Here is a 9,539-nt window from a genome sequence, read left to right as displayed (position 1 = left end):
GATGCCATAGGTCAAGGAATCCTCAGGTGTCACCTGCCTGCCAGTACTACATGTACCAGCTCTGCCATATGTGATGTGGGCATCATAACTAATAGTCTAGTGTCCAGAGGAATGGAAAACTTCATGGCTGGTTCTTCTGGTGCTGTATTCCTTGTAGATGGGCAGTGGATGTGACTTTATGTCTAGGTTTGCTGTGGTGCCCATAATTCATCACAATCTCTGCTGGTATTGTAGAAAAAGTGTAGTTGTGTAGAAATGGAATGATCCGGTGAAGAAATAAACCATAAAGTGTACCTGCTGCTAGTGACAGGAGGAATAAAACCTTGTGAGGAGCCATTGTGGTTGTACAGGGGAAATGCTTATCTTTTCCAAACGTAAAATGGTTGAAGGAAAGGTTATTTCTGGAGATTAAAGAGGGATTCATCCCTCCATAGCTTATTGTAAGGTAGCAAGTGTTAGAAAGGGGTATCTGGAAATGTTGATCCAGTTACACTACATTGGAGAAACGTGTATGTGTAGGGAATAGTTCATTACCGCAGCCTTAGGTGATGGTCTGCCTTATATCTATGAGCACTTGGGTCATTTATCTATTTTCTGAGGGATTATTTTAGGGGAATTTCATCTTTATATGAGGATAGCGCTGTAGCAGAGCAGTTTCATACCTAGTTCCATGGTACAAGCTACGTGGTAGTTCGCTCTTTTAAGGGCGCTATCACTCCTCCTTTCTGAAAAATTGTGCTAGTTATATTTCATCTCTAGAAATGGCTGCCCCTTTATTATTTAGGGCAGCGTACTTAGAGGTGACTCTGACTCCCCTTCTGTTGTCTAGGAGGAAGGGAGGCTTTATATTGAGCCTAGCCAAATGAATGAGCGCTGAGATCTTAGCTGAGGGCGGATTATAACAGTTTTTTCCACCTCTCAGTGGAATAATATAGACGGTGCGCTGGCCCTGAATAAGTGACCAAGTTTGCTAGACAGCTTTGGCACAGGGGTAATACATCTTACAGGACTCTGTAGCTAGATTTGAGTCCTACCCCCTGTTGCTATTAAGAAATACTGTCAAATATTGCTTATAGGTCATATTGGGGTTCTTGACCAAATCGGCTGTGTAGCTCATATATACAGTGGTGTGGTTAAAGCTTATGCATACACAATTCTGGACACATAACCACTCTCCTCCGGATCCTCTATTCCTATTTCCCCTCTTCGACAATCTATAACATCTTGGTGCAACATTTAAGGCAGACCATCGCAGTCAGTTATTTTCGTTTCATTGAGGTCAACACTCCCCAAATTGTTTAACCTTTGTCAATGCTTTGTTCTTGAATAAATCACTGAGTTTCAGCTATAAAGACCCATTTCATGATATTGCTTCACTGAAAGGACCTAGATCCCAAAGATAGGGTATAAACAAAAAAAAAACAAACAAAAAATACTTCACCTTTATTTTAATCAGTTAAAACCAACTGTGAATGTAAAAGGTAAAATGCTATTGAAGATCGGCCAACCTGACGGTCTTTTAGCCAATATAACTGTGTGCGTGTTTTGGTTATGATGAGTACACTAAGGAACAATAGAATGTAACCTCGTCCCTATACACTAATACCCTAACTCCCTATATATTGTATGTCGGCATGTCAGGGGATACTGGTTCTGAATACTTTAACTCTGAGATCAATGTGATAAAGTTGGTGAGTGTACCAACTCCCCCCCTGAGGCTACTGGCCTAACGCCACTCCAACAGGGAAAGGAGACTGGCCACACAACACCAGTAGATAACAGAGCTTCAGACCAGTCACCCCAGCCATACATATAACTCCTAAAGCAGCCCTTCGCGTTTCGTCTCATTCAAGACTCTTCAGGGGCAATTTACAAATATAGTTGCTGTCAGCAGCACCAGGCTGCACGGATAAATTATTGGCGGTAGATGTGCTGACCGTCGGCAGGACCGCTCACCGCTCTGTGTCCAGTTTTAAAAAACCGGTTTCGCGGCGGAGAGCATAAAACGCTCACCGCCACTCACGGCCGGACCCGTTCTGACAGCTTTCCGTCTTCTGCATGCGTCTTCTGAGAACGGAGACCCAAACACTAGTGTGAGCCTAGCGATAGATGGGCCACCCAGTAATAATGCAAAATAGTTAACTGAATAGATTGAAGAGCAGGAGGAGGATAGTTGAATGCTGAGGTAACGAAGGAAGCATTCTCTCCATTGAAAATCATAGTTGGACTGGAGCAACTGAAGTATGGCATCTGGAATATTCAGGGGCAAGGCCTCCATCTTAGTGGGGTTGACTTTGTTGCCAGATAAGGCTCGGTATTCCTTTAGGGTGCATGCACACTACGTAACGCCGGGCGTGTATGAGAGCCGTACACGCCGGCGTTACAGCAGGGCTGCCGAACACTTCCCATTCACTTCAATGGGAGCGCTCGTAACAGCGGCGTTTACGAGCGCTCCCATTGAAGTGAATGGGAAGTGTTCGGCAGCCCTGCTGTAACGCCGGCGTGTACGACTCTCATACACGCCCGGCGTTACGTAGTGTGCATGCACCCTTAGAGTATGGAGGAGATTAGGAAGGGATGTATGAAGCTTAGTGAGGGTCAGTAAGACGTTTGTCCGCGAACAGGCTAATCTTGAATTCCCTATTACGTACCGCCACTGCGCCAATGTTAGTATCTAAGCAGATTCGAGAGGCTAGAGGTTCGATGCAAAGTGCGAATATGAGGGGAGATCAAGGACGCAAGCCCCAGCCCATGTGATATTTGAGACGTTACCAAGTAGGCCCGAAAGCCTGCCAGAGCCAGGAGGGGTAAGTAACTGGTTTTTTTTATGTTCCTCATTGTGACAATTTTTATACCGAAACTCTGACAGTTAATTGGTCATTTTGCCGGAACTGAGTTGTGGCACGTTCCAGCCCATTTTAACCACTGAGGATCGGAGAACTTCTAAATATGTATGCAGCAGCGAGCCTGAGGCAAAACCTCAGGATAGGTTCTTTACTTGTACTTTTTACAGCCTGGGCTCACTAGATGAAGTGAATGGGTCTGTTGAGACACAGGTAGCACATGCACCATGTACAGTCTGTGCAGGTATTATTATATATCTGTGATCTACATGCAGAAATGTTATACATCAAGAGCCATAGAAATACAGACACTTTAAGGAATACTAAAGGTGAAAATGCATAAAACGTAAAAACAAATCCCAGTAATTCTTACTATTATAAATGTGAAAGTTTGTGTGTTTGAATGTTTGTTCCGCAATCACGCCGCAACGGGCAAACGGATTTCACTCAAATTTTGCACATACCTGGAATGGCACCCGGAAAAGAACATAGGCACCTCACCATCCCCGTATATTGTCGGGTTTATGACTGCGGGCACCGGATTCACGGTCGGTGTAGGCTGCAGGACCTGAGATGACATCATGACGTCAGGCGTGAGGCTCCGATTGGAGCAGGGGACTGCGGTGGCGGAGCTATTGAGCCAGAAGCTGGCCGCACACTGACATGAAGAAAATGGCGTTGTGCATGCCGGCAGCCGAGAGCTGCAGATGCCGGCATCGCTTGAGCCCGGTGCGCGGCGTGGAGCAGTGAGTCCGCCGGTCGGAAGGGGTAGAGGGAACTGTGCCGAAGTCTTGCGAACCGCCGTGTACCTGTGCTGCGCACTGTGCATGGCCGCAGCAGCTGCGCTGCACGGTCTACCAAACCTATGCACCCCTGTAACCTCGGCGCACGGGAAGCCCAGGGTGGGGGGGGGGCTTTAGGGAGGGGGAAAGGGTGCACGAAGTGGGGGGGAAGGGGGCCCAGGGTCGGGTAGGGGGGAAGGAGCGAGGGAATGGGAGACCGGGTACGTTAAAAGGTGGGGGAGGCCAGGGGGAGAGGAGGGGAAGGGGGCCAGTGGGGCGCAAAGTGGGGGCCCGGGGATCCATGGGCACACTGGTGTTGGACGGGCCATGCGCTAGTCTACTATATAAAGATCTCTCTATGTGTCATCTACTAGGTCAGCAGTTTCCCTTTCCTTTCAAAGTATTGGTTAGCTAATATTGTCACCACTAGATGGCGAGGATGTTCTGCATATACATAAATGGAATCAGCTCTATCTGGAGCATGGATAATAAGAATACATTATATTTATATAGCGCCAAGATATTCTGCAGCACTGTACAATTTATAGGTTTTAAGTACAGACAAAAAGATGCATTACAGAGTAATACTCACTTCACACAATGGGACTGAGGGCCACAAGAGCTTACAATCTATGAGGTAGATGGGGAGAACAAGAGGTAGCAGGGGCGGCATCGGGGGTAGCATTGGTTATACAGAGATCCAGACATTTTTGTGATAAAGATTACTTTCATTACACATAAATAAAGCTGTTTGATCTGTCACCAGTCACTATACTTTACTGTGCAGATGGTGCCTGGACATATAAAATTATAGTCCAGTACAGCATCATATCCCGTAGGGTAATGTGGGAGCGTGAACAGTGGAGGGTTAGAATTAGGAATTCTAACTGTGGCACGGTTTACATTAGGCAGGCATACTGTCTAGGAGCTATAGTAAGGCCTGAGACTGCAATGGATATATCAGGGTTAGGTCTGTTAGATTGTAAAAACAGCACGACTATGACATTTGTGAGATTTGTTTTAAATACATAAGCTGTATTGACCTACCTAGAGGCCTTAAAGGGAAAGCACATGGATGAAGAACCTCAACATATGTAATTAAAACCTTGAACCTACATAGTGAAGAAACAGGGAAAAGCGGTATAGCTGAATATATTGCAGACATGATGCCAATAAGAGGTTCTTCATGGTGACAGTGACCGTCTAGGTGCAGGACTCAGAGGTGGATCCACAATAAATGTCTGTGTTAAGGTCCAGACACAGCTCATGGACACGACACTATAGCTCTAAAAATAAATAAGAAAAAAAAAAGAGCAAACATTTTTCTTTCTATAATCACAGACAACTCCTTCTCTTCCAGCTATTATGTCATGGAAGGGCTCGACTTTCGTCTAATCTCTATTAAAAATGTTCAGAATTCTCCAAGCGCCCAGACAGTAAGATCTGTCCGATGACGTGTTCCTAAAGGGATTCCAGACCGTCTTGTAGTAATTACTACTTCTTGTGTTTTTAATGAGATGGGTTAATCTTGGTTATAAACACACTCAGATCTTACACATGCATTCATATACCCTGGTGTATTAGCCATACTACTCTTGTCAGCAGAATTTACTCAACCCTCATAAAACTATCTAACAGAGAGATTAAAGATGGCGCTGATCGTTCTTAATCATTCACAGAAAACTCCAACTCAACACTGTATTATAGTATATCACCAAACTCAACAGCATCGAATACTTATGTATTGAAACTATGCTCCATTGTTGTCTTGTAAGATAGTGTTCACACTACATTTGAAATGTATGTTTAAAGTTAAAGGGGACCTTTCACCATCTTCTCTAATTCCAACTCATTGCATCCTTTAACAGGTGCCCACCCACTGATTCCAACACAGTTAGAATTTTTTCCCTAGCCCCTACGGTTCCTGAACAATCACTTCTGTTATTTTCAGCACAATTATGCTCCCCATTATCAGGTGGGCGGTCCTAGGATGGAGTCGGTAGTCTGGGACGGCCCATCTGACAGCAGAGAGCATAAGTGTACTGAAATTGCCAGCAATGTTTGCTCTGAAACCATAAGAGCTAGAGATAAAATTCCAACTGCACCAGAATCAGCATAGCAATGCCTATGAAAGGATGCAAAGAGTTGGAGGGGAAGGTTCTCTATAAGAGTTCAAGGTGATGACAGATCCATTAAATGACAAACACCAACGAAGTCCAATATTTCCTTTTTACTATAATGGGATCCTTGAGGTTTCCATTATTCTGTCTATTATTTTACCAGACAAAAAGGTGGAGCTTACAGCACTTTGTCTGTAATGGAACCTTCAAAACAGATGTGAAAGTAGCCTTATAGATACTCCAGGTAGACACCCTGTATATACATTATATCCAACAAAAATAACATACATATGCACATTGCCACTCACCATAACCCGGTTACCAAAGGGTGCACGACCTAATAGTTCCCCGGACTTCAAGGAAAAAAGGTTCCACTGGAAATGATACATGCAAATGGTCTGCAATGCTCTGGTCCGGTTAAAATTTAACATTTATTTTAATTTAAAAGTCCATGTCTATAGTGCAAATAACAAAAACAAACAAAACAAAATACATAAAAAACGCCAACGCGTTTCGAGGTGCCCTCACCCCTTAGTCATGGCATGGACTTTTAAATTAAAATAAAAGTTAAATTTTAACCGGACCAGAGCATTGCAGACCATTTACATGTACCATATACATTATATATCCATGGACACTCACCGTTTTGGGCTTTTTCAGATAGATATGTACTTGCTACTAGTTTGTACCCTCACTCAGTAGCAGATATTCATCGAGAAATCCTCCTGATGTATCCCTCTGCAAAATACCAGTCTGATAGCAACCACTGTTAGCTATATCCTCTTAGGTGTTCACACTACTGTTGTTAATGTCCCATCATCGAATGTTAACAGACATTATCTATAGCGGAGTAACAGACACAGATGGAGCCCCCTCTCTCTGTGTCTTTTCCCATTGACACTAGTATAAACAATATAATGGGTGATTTCTTCCATCATATTTTTTTTTTTTTACATTGGGGTGAACGTAAATGAACCCCCGACAGAGAAACCTCCATCTACATCTGTCGTCCAACCTCCAATAACACTATCACCTCACTGCCATCTGTACAGTCTCCCCCTCTTCATCTGTCTCTACCCCCCCTTCCCTCATAGATTGAAAGCCCTCGTAGGCAGGGCCCTCTACCCCACTTGTGTATTGTATGTAAACCCCCAAATGTAAAGCACCGTGGAATTAATGGTGCTGTATAAATAAACAATAATAAAAATAATAATAATAATGTGACATTAAAGAGGACCTTTCACCGATTTGGGCACAGGCAGTTCTATATAGTGCAGGAAAGCCGACAGTGCATTGAATTCAGCGCACTATTGGCTTTCCCAATCTGTGCCCCGGGTAAAGAGCTATCGGTCTCGGTACTGTAGCTCTCTAGAGTCAGTCAGGTACGTCCTTCTCCACAGCAGCGCCTATCGTCCTGTGCGGTGTAAGCGGGGAAGAACGCCCCCTCCCCTCCTGATAATACTCGTCTATGGACGAGCTGTGTGAGCAGAGGGAGGGGGCGTTCCTCCCCGCTCACACTGTACAGCGCGATAGGCTCTGCTGTGGAGAAGGACGTACCAGACTGACTGTAAAGTCCTACGGTACCGGGACCGATAGCTCTTTACCCGGGACACAGATCGGGAAAACCGACAGTGCGCTGAATTCCAGCAGTATATAGAACTGCCTGTGCCCAAATCGGTGAAAGGTCCTCTTTAACAATAGTAGCGTGAATCCCACCCTTATGGTACTGAAGTACAATTCTGTTTCTAGCCAATACATAAAATCTTGTTTGACCAGGTGGATATCTAATATGGTAGTGGGATTCTTCTAGCCGGGTAACTAGTTAAATTAAAGGGTAGTGTATACATTTTTAATGCTAGATGTATTACACTGAATATGTGTTACATCTGCTATGTAGAGTATGGTTTCTAAGATTGATGGCATTTCCCAAGGATGGGCTATCAATATTAGATTGGCAACGGTCCCATATCCGGGATCCCTGCAGATCATCATTACCAAGGCGGCACAGGAGAGCTGCGATGCTCCCTCCTTTACAAACTGTAGCAACGAGTATAGTTACTGCAGTGCTGCCCCATAGACAGCCTATCTTCCTTCACTTTTCATTCATTCATTCATATCTCTAATAGTACCTGTATCCATGCCCACCCTCACATGCAGAAGTATATGGAGATAGGGGAAGCTACTACCAACTAGTAAGTGATTTATTCCCTCATTGTATGCAGTGGCAGAGAACTGTCTTACTAGTTAGAATAGATTGATTTTAGAAGCTTAGCAGCTGCAGAGCAGACTCCTCCGCCCTCTCTCCATAGACTTCTATATAACTCAGCCTGATAAATGGAAAATTACACTTTTTCGTTAACATGACGTATTATTGTTAAAGCCTGTCTAAACATTCTGTTCTAGCTCAAAAATGTGATGTGTTATATATAAAAAAGGAAGTACAAGACAGCACAGAAAATATACAACCTTCTCAGGGTTAATGGGTGCAGATCCAAGGAGACTGGCTGACCTCCCTCAATTGTAGAAATCTATTATTCTCATTATTGATTACTTTGTAAGGTAATCAATAATGAGGAGGATAATAGAATAATACAAGGGGATCTAAGGAAACTGGAAGCATGGGCGGAGACTCGGCAAATGTAATAGTAAATTACTGGGTAAGACTGCCAATGAAGAAGACTTAGGGATTTTGGTGGACAGCAAGCTTACCTTTAGGGCTAGTTCACACGTGGGCAAAGGGGAGGTTTTTGACAGCGGAATTCGCTTCAAAAACCTCTCCTTTAACATGGTGGTCTATGTAGACCACTAGCTTTTTTTTTCCTCCTAGCGTTTTCCGCCTGAAGAAGCGACATGACCTTTCTTCAGGCGGAAAACGCCTGAAGAATTGCATAGAAGTGAATGGGAGGCAAAAACCGCACGGTAAAAAACCGCGCGGTTTTTTGCAAAAAACCGCGCGGTTTTCGCCTGCAGTTTCTATAGCACATATAGGAAAAAAAAACCCTAGCGAAAACCGCTAGCGAAAACCGCGTCAAAAACCTCGTCAAAAACTGCGTGGAATGCAAAAAACAGCGTCGAAAAAACTCCTCGAGGTTTTTTACCTCGCACAAATAAGCTAGGCGGTTTTCACGTGTGAACTGACCCTTAGTGACCAGTGTACAAATACATGAAGGGACAATACAAAGAACTTTCTAAAGAACTTTTTACTCCTAGGCCAGTGACCATGACAAGGGGACATCCACTACGTCTGGAGGAGAGAAAGGATTCATCAGAAACATAGAAGGGGATTCTTCGCAGGCTCTGGAACTCTCTGCCCCAGGAAGTGGTGATGGCGGATTCATTAAACAAGTTCAAAGTGGGCCTGGATGCCTTTCTTGAAGAGAAAAATATAACAGGTTATGGACTCTAGATTTTAAGGACACGTTGATCCAAGGTTTTTATACTGACTGCCACATTGGAGTCGGGAAGGAATTTTTTCCCTGAATTGGGGCAATTGGCATGAGCCTCATGGGGTTTTTTGCCTTCAGGTGCATTCACACTTCGGATACGCTGACTGATTCTGAACGTTAAAACACGTTCAAAATCAGCGCGTATAAAGCAGATTCCATTCATTTCAATGGGAGCCAGCATACGAGCGCTCCCCATTGAAATGAATGGGCTGCTTTTTTCTCTATGGGCCCCTTCACACGGCGTAAGCGCTCGGCTAAACACTTCCCATTCACTTCAATGAGAGCGCTCGTAGAGAAAAAAGCAGCCCATTCATTTCAATGGGGAGCGCTCGTATGCCGGCTCACATT

The sequence above is a fragment of the Leptodactylus fuscus genome, chromosome 6, assembly GCF_031893055.1.
Source record: "Leptodactylus fuscus isolate aLepFus1 chromosome 6, aLepFus1.hap2, whole genome shotgun sequence".
Lineage (NCBI taxonomy): Eukaryota > Metazoa > Chordata > Amphibia > Anura > Leptodactylidae > Leptodactylus > Leptodactylus fuscus.
The sequence above is the reverse complement of the archived record's forward strand: the minus strand, read 5'-3'. Positions refer to the sequence as shown.